At 32.0% G+C, this 20,580-nt stretch overlaps 1 long non-coding RNA gene across 1 annotated transcript in view; it reads left to right on the top strand.

Moving 5' to 3' along the window:
- The first annotated feature begins 526 nt into the window (after positions 1-526).
- LOC309659051 overlaps positions 527-20,580 on the top strand; it is a 209,880-nt gene continuing 189,826 nt past the window's right edge. Inside the window, exon 1 of the long non-coding RNA XR_014262546.1 lies at positions 527-6,893. This is a non-coding gene — a long non-coding RNA (uncharacterized lncRNA). The remainder of the gene's footprint in view (positions 6,894-20,580) is intronic.

Below are 20,580 nucleotides of genomic sequence, written 5' to 3'. Positions count from 1 at the left end.
TTGTTTACCATTTGGATAATTTTTTGTTTGGCATGCTAAGCTGTGAAAAGGCAAAAAAAAGGAAAAAAAGAAAGTGAAGTATCTTCAAAGGAGTAACTTGTTAAATAAAGAAATCTTTATTGAATTAAGTCTAATCATCAGTAAGGACAGTGTCTTCTCTGGATAAGGATTTTAAAAAGACATGTTCGTTTAATTAAAGTACAGCAGTTTTCCATTTTCAATGAAAAATCTGTTTTTAGCTTTGCAAAGAAGATAAACAATTTTATTGAAACATTTGCACACTTTGAAAATAAAATGGCAGAACCAGCTTAACGCCAAGTAGTGACAAACTGAGCATCAAATCAAATTTATCCTAGTCTTTCTTTCTTGCAGTACCAGGTTATTTTTCTGTATCATTATTTAATGAGGTTTCAGTTACAACTGTAAATTTTGTTTTAATTAAAAAACAATGACCTCATTCAAACATGGACTACACTACAAAGTTATGTGACATTATGATTTAAAGAACTATGATTTAAAGAACTACTATTTTGTGTTTTGAAGAGGTTAACAGCATTTTTCGTTTTTCCTTATCATAGAATAAGACAGACAACACGAACTAAAGAGAGAAAGAAAATTATAATATGTCTGGAAAAGTTGTTTGAACAATTAAATAGATTAAGAAATAAACCAGTCTGTAAAGGTCAAATTTTAATCAGGCGGGGAGATAACAATTATCCCAGCTAGTAGAATCATGCTAATTTCGCATTGTTTCCTGCATAATTAAATGCCTGGGCATTCATCACTCTTTATGTGAAACATTCTTTAGTAATGCTTAGTGGAAAAGAAAAGCCATGTTGAAGGCCTTTCTAAGCATATATATTCTCCTGAAATAGAATGTTTTGAAGCCTCTCTATACAGTGGGCATATTGGGGGTTCATACTATCATTATTTTATAAAGATATTAATATAAATTTAGGGTCAAAGATATAAAAATAAGAATCTCCCACCCTATGAGAAATGGACTGTTATCTTCAATGACTGACTAAACTGTGAAATTATGGGAAATATTATGAAGATGTTTCATGCTCAAAAGGCAAAAATCTTCCAGCTTTTATAATTTTCAAATTCATAATTTCATTAGTTAATAGTCATCACTAATCAAGTAGTGAATTAGCAAAATATAGCCAGGCGGCATAATATCCATGCAAAATTATATGCTCCTATATTAAGAAATTAAGCTGATCCTGTGTTAAAACTAGTGGAACTTACTGATTTCAAACTGGTGATCCTTTAAAAAATATCCACAAGAAGATTAAACTTTTTAATTATATATTTTCATTATTCCTTCTAATTCTCAAAGAGAATTAAAGAAATAAAAATCTAAAATATGTTTTTAATTCAGAAGTTTTTGTTTTCAAATACACATCCAAAGAAATCCCTCTTAGTTAACCAAGCTCAGCCAGCTGTCTTTAAGGATATTCAGGTAACTAAGCATAATACACATCAGCTCTCACAATATGTACTAAGTATGGAAGAAGTCATTTCTCAGTAAAGCTTTCTCTTAGTTATACAAAGAAATCAAATAAGTGAAATCAAGTATACAAATAATTTAAAAACATCTATTATATTCTGGGGTAATGTTATCAGGTTTTGGTGTTTTGTGTGTTCAATGTGTGAGCACATTGGTATTATAAATCAAGTTGATATTATAATGAATAGTTTAATATTTTTCAGTTTCCCAATCTGAAAAGTGAGATTGGAAGTTCAATATCCTGGGTTTCTACCCCTATCTACACATTTTCCCTTGTCTCTGAATCAACTCCATGAGCTCCTTTACTATTGTTTAGCCAGTTCTTTTTAGCTGTCAAAATTCTAAACAGGAAATAGTTTGCCTCACATCTTTGTGACATCTGTCCATTTCAACTCTTAGTAGCTTTACTCTAATAGATCATCTATCATCTGCTACGGAGATAATTTGACTCACTAATGATCAGTACCATCAAGATTAGTAAATAAAGCTGAAATAAAATAACCAAAGTATACAGGCTGATAAGCCACGGGCTCCAGTGATTCATTAACATACTGGCTAGGACCCAATTCCAATGTTTTCCCTAATAACTTGGAAAAAGTGTTCCACTCATTTTTTTTCAGTAATGAATGAAAAAAATTGTGTAGAAATCTGCTAGATGATATTCACAGCAAATTCTGAGAATCTTACTAGACAGATAGCTTCATGAGATCCTGGTCCATGTGTGTTTTTCCTTCATGTTCGTAGCTTCTGGTACGCTACATGGAACATAGATAGTAAATATTTGTGAAGTCAATAGATAAATATTTTTTACCATCCATGATGTATTCAATACTGTATCAGATGATATGAAAGCTACAGAAATACATGGTATTCAGGGGATCCAAAAACCTTCTGAAAGGATATTTTAAAATAAAGTAAATGTGTGTGTGTGTGTGTGTGTGTGCATGTGTGTATATGCATGTATGTGAATTTTAAGTCCATATTTCCCCATTCACAGACTTGAAGGGAATCTGTTATTTTAAAATATGTTAGAACTTCATGTTTTAAAGAGGTAAATTGAATCTCAGACCTGTAAGTAAAAAGCTTGACTATAACCTAACTAAAGGAAAGAAAACATCTAGAGAAAGAGAATTATGTTTCTCTTTGGGGCCCTGTATTAGTTAAACTCAGGTTCTTTTTATTTATTCCCAGGTTTACTGAGTTATGATTAGCAAGTAAAAATTTTATATATTTAAGATGTACAGTGTGATTTTTTTGATAAACATATACATTGTGAAATGATTACTTCAGTCAAGCTAATAACATATCCATCACCTCACATAGTTAGCCTTTTGTGGGTGTGTATAAATTACTTAACAACTACTCATTTAGCAAATTTCAAGTATACAATACATTATTATTACTCATAGTCATCATGCTGAACATTAGGTCTCCAGAACTTATTAATTTTAACTGAAAGTCTGTATTCTTTGACCAAATCTCCCCATTTCCCCACTTCAGCCCCTGGTAACCACCATTCTACTCTCTTTTACTTTGAGTTTGACTTTTTAGATACCACATATGGCTGAATAATATTCTAGTACATGTGTATATATGTATGTATATATATTTATGTGTGTATATATATATATATATATATATGTATATATCACACTTTATTTATTCATTCATCTGTTGATGGATACTTAGAAGTTGTTTCCATATCTTGGCTACTCTGAATAATGGTACAATGAACATGTGGATGCAGGTATCTATTGGAAGTAGTAATTTTATTTCCTTTGGATATATGCCCAGAAGTGGGATTGCTGGATTACATGGTAGTTCTTTTTTTTTTTCTGCTGCACTGTTTGGCATGCAACTTCCCTGACCAGAGATCAAACCCATGCCCCCTTACAGTGGAAGCATGGAGTCTTAACCACTGGACCACCAGGGAAGTCTGGTAGTTCTATTTTTAATTTTTACAGGAACTTTTACTGTTCTCCTATTGCCCGTACTAATTTACATTCCCACCAACAGTATGCCAGGGTTCCCTTTTTTTTCCACATCTTGGCCAACATTTGTTCTATTCTGACATTTTGGTAATAGCCATCTTAACAGGTGTGAAGCAATAAAAAAAATAAACAAGTGGGACTACATCAAACTTGCCTCTGTACAGCAAAGGAAATAATCAACAAAATAAAAAGGCAACCTATGATATGGGAGAAAAATATTTGCAAAACAAATATCCAATAAGGGGTTAATATCCAAAATATATAATGAATTCATGCAACTCAATAGCAAGAAAAAAAAATCCAGAGAAAAATGCTCAAAGGATAGACATTTTTCCCAAAGACATACAAATGGCCAACAGGTATATGAAAGATGCTCAACATCACTAATCGTCAGAGAAATGCAAGCCAGAGAGCTTTAATCGTATGCTAGCTGAGGAGAAGACTTTGATGAATCGTGGAAAACCAAATAGTCTCAGAAGTCAGTGTTGACAGAACCTATTCTCTCAGCTATCTATGGAGAGGTAGCTCATCTAACAGAGTTCAAATATTATGGCCCAATTATTAAAATCAGCTTTTTCTGTGTGTGAAGAAACATAGGGTACTATAAACATAGAAGATATTTGGTCCCATTGGCAAGACCATTCATAGAGTAAGATGGATTAATCAGGCTATTCTTCTAACTCTCATTTTTCTAATATCATGCTCAAAACCTCCTGATTATTTCTTAGCTCTCTATAGCTTTCCTACAGGAAGGAACATATTTGTCATCTGTTGTACAGACCTAAAGTATGCTTGTTATTTGTTAGTCATTTCTCACTGTAAGTTAATGTATCATTTGATTACTTTTTTATTTCTTCTTATTTCTTCATGGAAAGAAAGGGAGCTAACATGAAGATATAGCTCTCCCCAAGTCTATGAAAGCTATACATCTCATTATTAATTTTACAAAGCAGTTTCATAAACTTGGGTAATAAGAGTTTGCCTCTGAGAAATAGATTTTGTTTCTATGTACTGAGAAATCAAGATTCTGAGCCTATAATGCTGAGAGACAGCACTCAGACCATAGCAAATTCACCAGATAACAAATGCCATTCATAAGACTATTAGGAAATAGATTTTTCTAGGGATACCTGATATTCCTTTCAAACCACAGCTAGGACATCTGGAACTGAAATCAAATGACAGAGAAATTTAGAATCAAAATTCTTTGTTATTTGTAGCATGTACTATCACTCTTGCTTCTTATTTGATAACTTTTGCTTCTTTCAGAAAGACTTTATCTGCAGCAACTTTTGCATTTCCTGATTCAAAGATGAAACAAAATAAAACAATGAGGCAATGGCCTAGGGAGGGCAAATGGCACCTGAGGCAATGTAACTTGTTTTCCTCTCTCCAATATACATTGCCACTGTGCTAGAATTGGCTTCTGCCTCTTAACCATGCCTTGTCAAATAGATATTACTTTTACTTTTCCTCTCAGAAAATCTCCACTATGTTATTTTATAATGTGTATTAAATAATTATCACTGGAGTCAGACAGGCCTGGATTCCAATATCATTTTTCTTATTTTTCATTATGTAACTAAGGACAGCTGAGGATTCTATTAGCCTTCACTCTGCTCTGCCAGTGAGGGATCACCAGGATTTAAACTCTGGAGTACTGAGTAGGTTCCTTCTGTGGTTAGTGCTACATGTAGAAAAGGAACATCTTCATAGCTAGAGAAGATGTTTAGTCAAATCCAAAAGTATGGGTTATAATAGACATTACATTTTGGGGAGAAAATGTCTTTTTAAATGAATGTATGAATTATACCCCTTGAAGTCGAAGAAATACTTTTTCTAGCTCTGAACAACTTCTAATCCAAAGCAATATTTTTATTTTTAAATAATGGAAGTTCTCTTATGTATGTGTACTTATTGAGGCAGTAGGGTTTCTGTCCTGTTTACCAGCAGGTTTTTCTGGGCACAGCTGGGAAGTTTGTTTTCTGAGTTTTTGTTTGTTTTTTTGTTTCATAATCCTTTAACTGAACAATTTGAAAATTGGGCCTTAGACTCCCCATACCATCTGATGAATATTTGTGAAATTTAATAAGTTCATCGTAAGTTACAAACCTCACAGCTCCAACAAAAGTATAATAACTTTACTTACTGAGTGCGATGCACAAATATAAATTTACTCTTTTTTTTAGAAAATAATACTTTGAAATACAGCTCTAGGGTTTAAGTTAACCCTATTTTCCATAAATTAGTTTAGTAAAATAATCTTTTCCTAGAGTTGATTTCAAAATATTTTCTGCCCACTCTTTGTCAGGGCTGCACCACTGTGCTACTCTTGGGGAGGTCATCAGTGATACAAACAACTAAGCACAGAGCGTAAGAGTGTGACTTGTACAAATTGGAGGAGAGCTTATGTCGTTTCTAGTCCACACATCAATGCAATATAATCAATTATCTAAGAATATGGCAGGTTATTTGATTAAATTTGCAAAAGTACATTTATTTAACCCAGCTCTTCTTAAAGACACAGTTTAGGTGACCTAAAGAATTGTCAGCAATACAGCTCATAAAAAAATCACCAAGGTAAAGCGACAGTCAGAGAAGTTCAGTTGAAATGGAACAAAGAGTAACTGTCCGCTTGACATGGCAGCCTTTTCTTGTCATCGGCTGCAGATAGGTTTAAAGATTTTACAAGCTCAGACTTCTGAAAGTGATCAATCCTTAAGAGGTAGAGTCATTAACGGGTCTGAAGATAGTAAGTTCAAGGCAAGCACAAAAAGATTTCTTACTACCTAATACCCTGAAACCTGGATGAGGTTTCCTTCAAAAAAGCATTTCAATGAAAATTGATCGACAATCAAACAGTTCTTAGTGTTTAATTCCCAACAGTGTGCTGGCACACTAGGTAAAAATATTAAAGTAATAATATTAGTCTCAGTAGCTTACAGCTCCAGATGCTTTTTAAAAATCTCAAGGCTTTCTTTTTGGACACAAAAATTATGTTACCTTATTAAGGAAGGAAACTTGAGACTGCAACTCTTAGCTTCTGTTGCTTTCAGTTCTCACTGCTGCTCTTGATGGCAGATTTCAAGATAGCATCGGGCTTCCCTGGTGGCGCAGTGGTTGAGAATCTGCCTGCTAATGCAGGGGACACGGGTTCGAGCCCTGGTCTGGGAAGATCCCACATGCCGCGGAGCAACTAGGCCCGTGAGCCACAATTACTGAGCCTGCGCGTCTGGAGCCTGTGCTCCGCAACAACAGAGGCCGCGATAGTGAGAGGCCCGCGCACCGCGATGAAGAGTGGCCCCCGCTTGCCGCAACTAGAGAAAGCCCTCGCACAGAAACGAAGACCCAACACAGCCAAAAATAAATAAATAAATAAATAAAAGATAGTATCATGTAATGACAATTCTATAAATCTGGGTTTTTGGAAGTGATTTCAATGGAAGACCTGTCTCAAAAGAAATTAAAAAATGAAAGTCTGGAATAAATCTCTTCAAAACTCATTGCAACTAAAATCCTCTTAAGACCTACAACAGTAACATATTAAAGCTCAGAGTATCCTATGTTGTTCTTTAATTTCTCAGGTATGCTTAATTACAGGCCATCGTTTCTGTGAACACTTACTGACATCCACTGGTATGAAGATTTATAGTAATGTTGAAGCTACAAAGATCAGTGACCAATAGAATAATGCTCCAAAGCCAGGGGAAGTGATTGTTCAGGTTTCTTACTTGCCACTCTCACCTTCAGTTGCTCTCTCACTCCTCTCACTCCCAAAAGAATATATAGGAATGTGGTACATTAGGTCTGAGGAAATTAAAGCAATATATTCAATAAATTGAAATGTAAATAAGTGTAAAGTAATCTAAATTAGTTAAAAGCCCTACACCATAGAGAATTAAAATTTTAAAAAATCTTAAAATGAATGTCCAGTGTATATTTCATCACTCGATGTGATCAAGGGATGATTAAAATTTTAGTACTGTACCTCATTATATTTTATGTACAATATCAATAGAACACACTGAGGAAATTACCTATGCTATAAACGGTTAATTCTGCTATTTGGACTATTTGCCAAGACTCCATTTCTAATTTTATATTCAGAGAAGGAAACAGATGACAGGCATTCTATGTAATTATTCACATACTACTGTGCTCTAGAGGAAAAATCAAACGCATTAGCCTTGTAATACCTCACAAGGACAAGGAAAGGCACAAAACACCTGTTTTATATGTGTATTTAATTATGTCTGGAATTTGACATTTATTTTTTGAAACATGAACAAAGAAAGGAGTAGGAAGTGCATTTTTTAAAGTGCACAGTCAGCATTCAATGGTTAAAACCATTACAGCCAAGAGATTTAATATTGCTTCTGAAAACTGGCCAGATAAGAAAGATTAGTTTTTATTTTTGTATAAAGAAGATATATTTAAATGATACCAGTGATCCAGGTGAATCAAAGAGATTCTTCCAAAACATATTAAGTAATAAAGAGTACACAGGACTATCAAGTCAACACTTTTCAGAGATCATTTTCATCTGAAGAAACCATGACGGAACTATCAAGATTACACTTGGTGATATCACTAAAGTGTAGTTTAGAAAGAAACAAGAACATGTCATATTCTATTTCTGTTAGACTTATTAAAGATCAAATCAGTCTTCTCTATACTCTATTCACATTTTTTCAATTTTGTATTAAAAATTTTTCACTTAAAAAGTTATTTTAAGAGATGATCACCAACAATCGAAGAGCAATAGCTCTATGAATGCTGCTGACTAGAAGCTGAATTTTCATCATTTCTGTCAAAGGCTTGAGTTAAAAAAATGAAATGTGGTATATTTGGTCTACACTGATCGACTCTCCATATAAACAGCTAAAAATCTTTAGAGAAAATACCAGAGTTGTGTAATTAATTTTGAAGTAAATAATTTTAAAATCTACAGTGCAAAAAATCATTTATTGATGCAATAAGTTAATAAATGCTATTAATTTACAGATCCATCAGATATAAAATAGTCTCAATACCTAGGTAAATGGCACTAATAAGTTATAAAGACATACATTCCACAATAATTTAGTAACCTATAATAGACATAATGAGTATCACACAGCATAAACACAATAGATAATTTTTATTTGAAGAATAATATCTAATAGATATTAGAAATTTTTAATGAATTCCATCATAAACGTCTCATGAGAAAGAAAAGAAAGATGACCTAGTGTAAGAACTTCATCATATAGATAAATGAATATGGTCAGAAGCTACTTTCCTATTTTATTAGAGGGGTTTAGCTCTTTGTAGAATAAATCAGTAAGAAGGGTAGTTTAATACATAAATCCAGTTCATGTTAAGTGATATCAATGTTTAGGACGTTATGAATGGATGATAACTTTCAACTTCATCACCTAGTTCTGTAAGAAACCACATTTAAAGAATTAATGTTGATGTAATTATACAAATTCTCAGTATCAGTGGTATATTCTTATTCAAATAATTAAATGTTAATGTAGAATTAATGACCTTTATATTTCACAGCATTGGCTTGTGGAAAATCAATACTATGAAAGAGTTTTATATATATGACTTCAAAATCATGGCTCTTTGCCTACTTAGAGAATACAATATTATTTCAATAATATTATTTTGCAGATGAAATCCAACTTGCTAAGGATAATTGCATCAATTACTCCCTGTTTCATCCTTCTTGAAGAACCATTGTCTCATTGTTTTTTCAGTTCTCTAATAGCACTTTGTGACTCTTAAAAAGCAGCTGCAACTGAGAAAACGTCAAAACTAGTCATACACAAAACCAGGAATAGAGTTGGCATTTAAAGAGAAATCCACTGAATAGTACTTTTAGAAAATATGAAAAGTAAGACTCAGTTACGTACCTGATTTTATTTTCCTGCCTATCTCATTCAAGTGGTTCAGTAGAAGTATTACTTCAGATTTTGTGTGTTACTTTAAATGACCACCATTCATTCATCTACTTATTCATCTTCTCAAATTTGAAATATTCATTCAAGGAATATGATGGGTTAAGACTGATGCTTAGTAACTAAGGGGTTAACATTTCAGTATTTTAAGACAGAGATATTTTCTGATATTCTTTCCATTTCAATCATCCAACATGGTAGAGATGTTTTCAGATAATCAAAGCTGATAAAATATTCTTAATTTTCAGAAATTTTCAAATTCTGTTTGTGCTTTGTATATCCACTTAGCAGTTGAACACTTGTTAAGCAGTTAACTATAGAGAGAAGTTTCAATGACCATGATCTCATAAATACTAACAATTAGCAGATTCAGGGATTTTCTCGCCAGTCTCTTATAGGTATATTACAACCAAAGAATCTGTTTACTTAATATACTCAGAATATTATTAAAATTATAGATTTTCATTTAATATTAATTATTAGCCCATGTATTCACCTTCCATCCTCCAAAGTCCCTATGAATCATCACAATTAAAAACTTTTGCTCTGTGATGATACCATTAAGAAACGAAGATAAGCCACAGATTGGGACAAGATGAAAAACATACATCTGATAAAGATCTTGTGTTCATGTGTTCAGAATATAGAAAGTACTCTTAAAATGCAACAAAGAGAAAAAATTAACCTAATTTTTAAATAGACAAAATGTTTGAAAAAACAAGGATTATATACAAATGCTTAATATAAAAAGAAATGCAAATTAAAACGACAATATACTACTACACATCCAATAGAATGGCTAAAATTAAAAATAAAACTGAACATACCAAGTCTGGCAAGGATGTGAAATAACTGAAAGCCTCATACCTCGCTGGTGAATATAGATACTTTAGAAAACAATTTGACGGTCTCCTAAAATGTTAAACATACTCCTGTTATATATCCCAGAGGTCTGACCTTTAGGTATTTACCCAAAAGAAATGAAAATTTATATCCAGTCAAAGACTTGAGTTAATATTCATGGAAGCATTATTCATAATAGTCTTGAAGGAGAGACAAGAAAATGTCTATCAACTGGTGAATGGATAAACAAAATTGTGGGATATCTGTATAACATAATACATGTCCACAATAAAAAGAAACAAAGTGTTACTTTTTGTTCTTTTTTAAACAGCTAATCATCGAGACATAATTCACATACCATACAATTCATCCATTTTAAGTGTACAAGTCAGGGACTTCCCTGGTGGCGCAGTGGTTGAGAATCTGCCTGCCAATGCAGGGGACACAGGTTCGAGCCCTGGTCTGGGAGGATCCCGCGTGCCGCGGGGCAGCTGGGCCGGTGAGCCGCAAATGCTGAGCCTGCGCATCTGGAGCCTGTGCTCCACAACACGAGAGGCCGCGATAATGAGAGGCCCGCGCACCGCGATGAAGAGTGGCCCCCGCTTGCCGCAGCTAGAGGGAGCCCTCGCACAGAAACGAAGACCCACTACAGCCATAAATAAGTAAATAAATAAATAAATAAATAAAAAACAAAAAAAAAGTGTACAAGTCAATGGTTTTTAATATACTCACAAATATATGTAACCATCACCACAGCCATATATATAAAATTTTCACCAGATTCATTGAAGAGTGGAATAGCAGAGTTCCTCATTCTATCTTACTGAAGTCAATCTCCGCAAGTATCATTAAATGTAATAACGTGGATGAACCTCAAAAACATCATGCTAAATGAAGGAAGACAGACCAAAAAGACTACAAATTGTATGTATGTAAAATTTATTGAATAAGCAAAACTATACAGAGAGAAGGCATATCAGGAGCTGCCTGGGGCCAGGTGTGGGGGCAAGATGGACTGAAAATGAGCATGAGAACCATTGTTTGGGTAAGAGAAATGCTCTAAAACTGGATTGTAGTGATGAAAGCACAACTGTATAAATTTACTAATACTTAGCAAACTTTACACATAAAATGAGTCAACTTTAGAGCATGTAAATTATACCTCATTAAAGATGCTTTTCTTTTAATATGTTACTGAAATAATATAAGAATAATAAATAATATAACGATTAATTAGTATAATTAAACAAAACACTTTTTTGAATGAGTCTAAGATGAAAGAAAAGGTCAAAATTTCAATTATTTTAGTTAGAAAGGTAAGTGTGAACCAGTGTAGTATAAGGATTAAGTATATAAAATCTGTAGCCTGCTTGCGAGATTTCAGATATTAGATCTACCTCTTATTAGATGTGTGATCTTTGACTAAGTTACATATGTTCAGTTTACTTATCTAAAAATGGGAATGATAGTAAAATCTTCCTCATATGGCAATTTTGAAAATTATAAGTTAATAAATTTAAAGAACTGAAAGGAGTACCAGTAATGAATATTGACATTCTAGTTCAAAACAGGGAGAAAATGGAAGGTAAAAAGAAACTGATTCATGGCAATTCTAAGTCCAAGTGGGTGACACATGGAAAGAAGTTATAATAATATCAGGAAGAATATAAAGAATCCACACACAACTATCATTTAAACACATGCATTAATTCAACCTATAATACTTGCAGAAAGATTATTTCTTTGCTGATGATATCAAGATGAACAAGTACAGACATTCTTCACACTCAGGAAACTTGAATCTTATTTGGGGGAGTGTTAAAAGACAAGGAAATGCATTAAGATATAAAACTAAATGGAAAGAGGATGAAAATTATCATTATTTATAAGATGATGTCATTCTCTTTCTGGAAAATCTATGAGAGTCTACTAGTGGGGTTTGGAAGAAGGAGATTATTATAAATAATAAGAACATTTAATTATTCTTAAAGGGCTGCAAAGGGGACATGAAGGGCTACAAAGGGGACATGAAATGCTGTCCTATATTCCATTAAAACCCAGTTAGGAAATTAATTTAACAATATATCCCATTCATGTAAATAATGGAATTTAACATATCTAAGAAAGACTGTTAGAAGGTAAAAATGTAGTATCAGTATTTATAAAGATGTAAATAAATAAAGGTGCATACTAAAATTAAGCATGGTTTTGAATAATATATCCAGTTCAAGGAAAGATAATTTACCTAACTTTTATTCTAAAAAAAATGCTTGTTAAGTGACACAAACTTTGTGATATCAGCCTGATAATGGAGGAAAAATGGAAATTTTAGTACACTTTGTGTATTGCATTTTATATATTAATAAGGTATTTTAAACTATTGGAATCAACCTATAAAGTACAAAATATAAAATGTATCCATTTAGAAACTGTATAAGCCAAAGGATAGTTTACAGAAGTAAAAGGAAAAGAGAAGTGAAGGAATGGTAATAACTTTAATTTATGTAGTGAGGAAATAGTGACTTACTGTCAAAATTTAAGGGAACAAGTAATAAAAGTTTAAAATTACAAACGTATTTAATAGAACATAAAATAATAAAGCTATTATAATATTGTAAAGTATAGTTTAGAAATATCAGATGTTGGTGGAGAGACATCTGACATCTTTTAGTGGACAAGTGGAGAGTCACAAGTGCATGTGTAAAGTAGAACATCAGAAGAGGGTCTAGGCCTTTTATTTAGTATTAGGAAAGTAAGGACTAGAGAATCAAAATACTAAATGATTTCATATGGATGCTATTGACTAGAGGGCTGTGTGTGGAGATTAGATCAGGGACCGTTGCACTTAGAAGTCCTTATGTTATATTAATAACTTAATATTTGCATATAAAATTTGTAATAAACTTTTAAAAATAAAATCTATCTCTTTGTGATCAAACCCCAAAATAATCAAACAGGAGAGAGACAAATGCTCATCTGCATCCTTCCTTAGGATGTGCCAAACCTAATAAGGGAATTATTTTTCTTAATTTTTTGAGATATGCTTTCTGAAAAGATAATCTCAGAAAATCTGTAGCTGACTCCCACTTGTAATAAGTGGGAAGGCTCATTTAAAATCAGAGTGCATCCATTCACTTCCAGTCATGAACTGCAATTGAACAGAAGTGAGTATCAACACCATTTCAGAGAAACTGGGATATACTTAAAGTTAAAGAAGCAAGATTTATTCTGTGAGAAATATTACATTATGTTTATCCAAAACTGGGTTTGAATTTTTGGAATACGAAAATTGACAAAGAGAATTGTTTGGAGGAGGGAAAAAGAAGAAGGTAAGTGGGGAATAAGGCAGGGAACATAAGAAAGAAGCCCAAGGACAAAAAAGCTGTATCAGAAGTGGAAGAGGTGTCCATAGGCAATCTTTCCCAGTGAAGGTGTAACACATAGAGTTACTCTTACTGTGAGAAGCCAAGACCAAGGTAGCCAGTACATTAACTTCTACCCCACCTAACTCTAACTCTCACCTTAAAAGAAAAAGAAACAAATTTTCAAAATTAATTTCTCCAATAAATTGTTCTTCTACACAAAATAATTAGATAAGTGAAAAAATTTTAATAGAAACATAAAATTGAGTTCTTTCTAATAATGAGAACAAACACAACATGATAAACAAGATATTGGTAAATTTATCTAAATGAAAATACAAAGTTTTAATGTAGTAAAAACCATCATATACAAGATTAAAAACAAACTAAACTGAGGAAAAAAACACATTTGTAAGAGGCATGAAATTGTATCAAAATTTTTAATAATAAAGAATTGATACAAGTTTAAAAGAACAGTATACAAATGCATGAACAATCTACACACAAAAGAAAGTGAAAAAAGATAATATGTAAATGTACTTATTGAAGCAGTTTTCATATTAGCAACTAACTTTGCAATACCTTAAATGGGAGATTGATTAAATAAGTGATGTCAATATGGGGATATTAAAATTCAATATAGAAATATATTTAATAATATAGAAAGTTGTCATATTACATAACAGTGACAAAAATATTTTGCCAAACAAAACTAAAGTTATATTCCATTAGACACACACACATAGGAATATAAACATTTAAAAGACTAAATTGGTAATATTGTTTATCCCTGTATGCTGATTTTTTTCGTTATCTATATTTTCTGGTTTTGTCCACAAATATGATGTACCTGCTTAAAACTAAATCAGATTAAAAGTGTCAGTATAGCTACCCTGTCTATTTTATACAAAACTTTTAAAATATTATGCCAAGCATCTGTCCCAATTTTTCTGTGTGTTGTGAAGAAATTTACTAGAAAAAATAATCTGCACACTTTATATTTGATGTTGTTTATCAAACAATCATTTGGTAGACACTTTTTTTTTTTCAATTGGCTCTTTGGTTTGTAAAGACTGAAGTTTTTATACACTCTGTGTAACCCATACACCCTTTTTTCTCCACTATTTAAACATAGTAATTCCTCAATAAATTAACAGTTTTAAGTCATTGCTGCTGCTGAAAAATTGCAGCTGAGTTTGAATATATTTGTAGAAATATATATGTCCTGTTTATTAATCAAGAACAAAATATTGCAAATTATTACTTTGTTGTTATGTGCATTTATGAAACACAAATATTATTTCTTTAGTTTCTTTTCAGTGTCAGGAACTATATTTTTTAAAGAATGCATTATACAAATTACCATTCATTCCTCAAATCCACTCAGTCAACCAGAGGAAAAGTACATTAAATAAATCATTACTTCCACTGTGGGGGAAAGGAGCTATTCCTTAGTTCCATCAACTATGGTTAAATCAAAAATGGCAAAATATATTTCTCAGTTTGCAAGATGGAGAACTATGAAGTTGAAAAACTATAATCTGGCAAGCAGTATATTCTCTTTCCTGTCACATTTGTAACCAATAGAACTATAGTTACTGTAAGTGTGAACTTCATAACATTTTTATTTGCTGTATATGGTACAGGCTTTATACAGTCTGTTTCATTCCACACACTATAAATTTAAAGTTGAAATACAAATCTCAGAAGTTGAATTGTGCATCACCCCAGGCTTTTATTTAGGATATTTTAAGAATGTTTAATTTTTTTTCTGAATACAAGTTTGACATTGGTATAAATCTCATTCCTTCTTTTACTACATAAAAAGGCAGCAAAAGCTTTATCTCATTGTCTCAGTCCTTTTTTTTTTTCAGAATAAAATACCAGTAGAAAGAAATGGGAGCCTGTTCTATGTCTCAAAAATAGTAGGTATATGCATCTATGAGAAAGGAACAAGAGTTACTTTATTTCCTTTTCCAAATAAACCTGTGTGTGTGTGTGTATGCGTAATAAAGAATTTAACCTTTCTCATGGAGAGGTCTGGCTTTGTTCTCAGCTTTAGGCTCTACATGTCCTACATGATAAGAATATCTTTTCCAGGAGCCTTGGGGCCACACAGCATAGTCTAAAAATGTGACTTATTGTGGGAGTTTTTGTTGATGTGGTATCTGATCTATCTTTAGAGGGGCTAGAGACTAAAGGTCAGTCACTTAAGCAGCCAACAATATCCACATGCTTGAGCCCTAGTAAACTCTGGACACCAAGGCATGGGTCAGCTTGTCTCATTTTAAATACTCCATACATATTGTCATGCTTCATTGTCAGGAAATTTAGCACTGTTCATGACTCCACAGGACAAAGACACCTGGAAGCAGAACTTTTCTGTACTCTGTTCCATGCATCTCTTGCATTGGCAGATTTTAATCTGTAACCTTTCACTGTAATAAACTGTACCATGAGTACAATAACTTTTAGTGAGTTCTGTGAGTCCTTTTAGTGAATTGTTACAACTGAGGATGATATTGGGAACCCCCAAACTTACAATTGGTGTCAGAAGTGTGGGTGGTCTTGTGGAACTGCTTACTAACTTTATAGTCTGATAAGATTAAGGCTCAGTACCTATCATCCATGAGGTAATTGTGTAATTTTTTTAACCCATCAAAAAATGTAGTTCATCAATTCTGCAAATTTTTACTTCTACTGGGTTTTTTCACCCACATTGACACAAATGAAATTATATGATATAGTAAATTACTCCAAATATATATATTACTTAGTACTGAGTGATGAATATTAGCTAATTTTCTAATATTTGAAGATCTGAAAAATCTAATATGATGTTTCAGAATGCTTACACAAAGAAATGGATGTGTGGATAATTAATATACATTCTTCTCAAAGCTATATGGAACATTCTCTAGGATAGATTACATATTAGGTCACAAAACAAATCTTAACAAATTGAAAAAGATTGAAATCATATCAAGTATTTTTTTCTGACCACAATGGTGTGAAACTAGAAATCAATAACAGGAAGAAAACTGGAAAATTCACAAACGTGGTAATTGAACAACACACCCCTGGACAATCAGGGATCAAGGAAACAATCAAAAGGAAAATATAAAATATCTTGAAACAAGCAAAATGGAAACACAACATATCAAAACATATGGGTTGCAGCAAAAGTGGTTCCAAGAAGGAAGTTTCTAGCAATAAATGCTTACATTAAGAAAAAAGAAAGGTCTCAAATGAACAACCAACTTTACACCTCAAGGAACTAAAAAAAGATGAATAAACTAAATACAGAGTTAGGAGAGGAAGGAGAAAACAAAGATGAGAACAGAAATGATAGAAATAGAAAAACAACATAAAAGATAAACAAAATTAAGAACTGTTCTTATTAAGATAAATAAAACAGAGAAACTTTTAGCTGACTAAGAAAAAAAATAGAGAAGACAAATAAATAAAATCAGAAATGAAAGTGGGAGATATTACAACTGACACCACACAAATATAAAGGATAATAAGAGATCACCGTGAATAGTCATACACCAACAAATTGGATAACCTAGAAAAATTGGATAAGTTCCTAAAAACATACAGAATCATGAAGACATTCAAGACTCCACAGGACAAGGACAACTGGAAACTTTTCTAGACTCTGTTCCATGCATCTCTTGCCTTGGCTGATTTTAATATATAAACTATAACCACGAGTATAATAACTTTCAGTGAGTTCTTTGAGTACTTTTAGTAAATTATTAAAACTGAGGATGGTCTTGGGAACCCTTGAACTTGCAGTTGGTGTCAGAAGTGTGTGTGGTCTTATGGACTGCTCACTAACTTTATAGTCAAATAACAAAAATACCATCATAGGAGCTAACATTAGCAATGGATTATTAATTAGTAATTAGCCACATACATGAATCAAAATAGATCATTTATTAAATATGAATTTAACTAATGCATGAATATCCTATGATTCATTTCCTCTTTTTAAATATAATAAAATTAAGGGCTTATTTTCTAGAAATCCTTTGATTAAGTTCATAATGTCTCCATGTATTTCTTAGACATCCAAGTATCAGAAGGCATGGGAAGTTGTGGAACTCTTGGCCTGCCTCAGTTGTATTTCCACTTGACTGTACTTCTGCTTAAGAACAATGCAAATATGTTTTCATACCAGTATCTTGATATTTTCAAATTCATTATTCTTCTGCTTTTGAACCTTGACTATTCAATGGACCTCGGAGTCAAATTAATTTCCTTCTGACTGAGCATGAGAAGGTTTGTACCAGTCCTCGGCATATTAAAAGTATAGAAGATCAGATTGTTCTTAATGGAAACTGAAGTCTGAATCAAAAACAAACTGCAAAAGTTCATTTTGAAAACTCTATCCCCAATCTCATTTACTATCTGGAGGGTCAAGAGTTTTCTTTTGCTGAACAGATTAAAAATTAGTTTGTCTGAAGTCATTCAGTGATTATCATATATCTAGGATTCAGTTTTCCTGATCACATGATGAACATGAAAAAAAAAAGTCAAAATTAGGTTTAAACAAACATTGTCCAAGTTTTAAAGTTAAATGTAGAACCAGATTCTATTTTTGCTACCACTTATCAAGTTTTCTTCTGCTCCATTGAAGGATTATCTAAAGATCTGTACACTATATTTCTTTAACAATTTCTTTTCGTGCAAAGTCAAACTATAGCATACACATCTACAATCCTCCTTAAACCTGAGGTATGCCCAATCTAATTTCTTTAATATACAGCATGTTCACATTATTGTTATATTTGTTTTTTATTCTATGTTAACTATGCATCTCTTTAGAAAAGTATTAAAAATTCATAATGCCAAGGAAAAGCATAAAAATAATCAATAGATTATGTTTTTGAAACTACATGTTAGAGACCAGACCTTTTAATAATGAAGAAAGAATCCATCCATTCAATTTTTCTTTTCTTCACTCACTGTCCTTCTCCCTCATAGCATTTGTCACAATTGTTACATTACTAATTATTTATTTAATTACTAGTGTTGAGACTCGTTACTATCTCCAAAAAATAACATAATTAATCCATTGTTTAGATAATTATTAGTTTAATATTTGAATTCCTTGTGAAACTATAAGCTTCATAGACGCAAACTTACTGTGGATGTGCTCATTAGCATTTGACGTCCATGAACTCAGCACCTAGCATGGAGCCTGGTACCAATAAGGGCTCAATATTTGTTGAATAGAAAAAAGAGTGAATGGATGAAACTTTGTATCAAACCATGGAATTAGTTTTAACAGAGTTACTGTATATGTGTGTTTTTGTGTGTGTGATTGCGTGTGTGTTCAAAAACAGTAGATTATATATTCAAAAGTCCTCTTTTAATCAATTAAATAGAAAATCTCCAGGAGTTTATTTGAAGATTGTGGTGTTGCTGGTGGACAATGGCTAGGAGAAGAGTTGATAGTCTATACATGCTCTTCTCACAGGGCCACTTCCTAGTACTTGGCCCACTCTGATAATCCCTTGTTCATTTTAAAACCTCATCAGAGTAGCAACCATTGTTAACTTCCTCCTGGGTGGAATATATGTTTTCAAAACTGAGCAACTCGATGCATACAACTGATTCCTGATGAATAGTAGATATTTCTTGTTTCAGACCCAGAGCTCCATCTCAGCCTATTTTTATTTTTCATTGATAAGGTTAATATATACTGTATATTGCTTGAAATGGTGATGTGACATCTTTATCTTACTGATATTAAATTATATACAAAGATTTTATAATACTTTTACTTATACAGAAATCATGTTAACGAATTCATAATTCTAAAGTTGCACTCAATATTTTCTGTCAGTGTTAATACTAATGTTATTATCTTGAAATCTATCATCCAAAGGAAAAATAGAATATGAAACTTCCTCACAAAAGTGTAGGAGTAGTAATTTTCTTCTACAATGCTAATAATCCTTGTCACAAAGAAAACATACTCTTATTTGCTGCTCTTGTATTGGAAGTTAGGCAATAAGTCTACATTTAAAGCCTACAAATTAACTTCATTTTCTTCTTAAATTAATGAGAAATATTTCAAGAGTTAGTCAGCAAATGTTTTCTTTCTATTCTCTCCCTCTTATATACACAATCCCCAAAGTGGAAGTAAACAATGAATTTATTGTTTCATATATCCATTAGAACATATTTAGAGACAAACTATGCTTTGTGAAGAACACGTCAACTGATTTATATATATCAATCATTCAAACACTTATTTTAAAATTAAAATCTTTTAGATAAGAAAATTTTTATTTATTCAAGATAAATATAGCAAAGAACTCTGAACTACCTTAGTTTTCAGTGTAACAACTTTCGAAGAAACTGTTTTGTTCTGTTTTACAATATTGTAAATTTAAAAATCATAGTACCTTGAATTTTCTATTTTGATAACAATATTCCATTAATTAAACTCACAATATGAGTTATTTATACTGTCTGTGACTAAGAAACATTTTGAAATAAATAGAAAATTGAAAGAAGAATAGAAAAAATCTTATTTGATGTTTTCAAAGCAATTTCATCATTTCAAACTATCTAATAGCAAATCTATTGAAAGCTAAATAACAGTACAACTTTAGACTTAATATTTAATACTTCAATCATATAATATGTTACATCACTATTCCAGGAATATAAGTTTAAATTATTCATAAAGGATAATTTGATTCTAAAAATGAATTAATAGATATACCTTACATAAGTAATACATCTCATTATCTTGACATATTTTCTTATTGGAAATGCTTATGTTTAACAGTAAATAGATTTTCCTTCTGTCATTTGACAGATTATTTATCTTCCTCAACAAGTATTTTTTTTCAAACAAAATTACATTCTTTACAGTGACAAGAAGACACTTTGTATTTTTA

The sequence above is a fragment of the Balaenoptera physalus genome (genome assembly GCF_965194825.1).
Source record: "Balaenoptera physalus genome assembly, chromosome: 3".
Taxonomy (NCBI): Eukaryota; Metazoa; Chordata; class Mammalia; order Artiodactyla; family Balaenopteridae; genus Balaenoptera; species Balaenoptera physalus.
The sequence above is the reverse complement of the archived record's forward strand: the minus strand, read 5'-3'. Positions and strand labels throughout refer to the sequence as shown.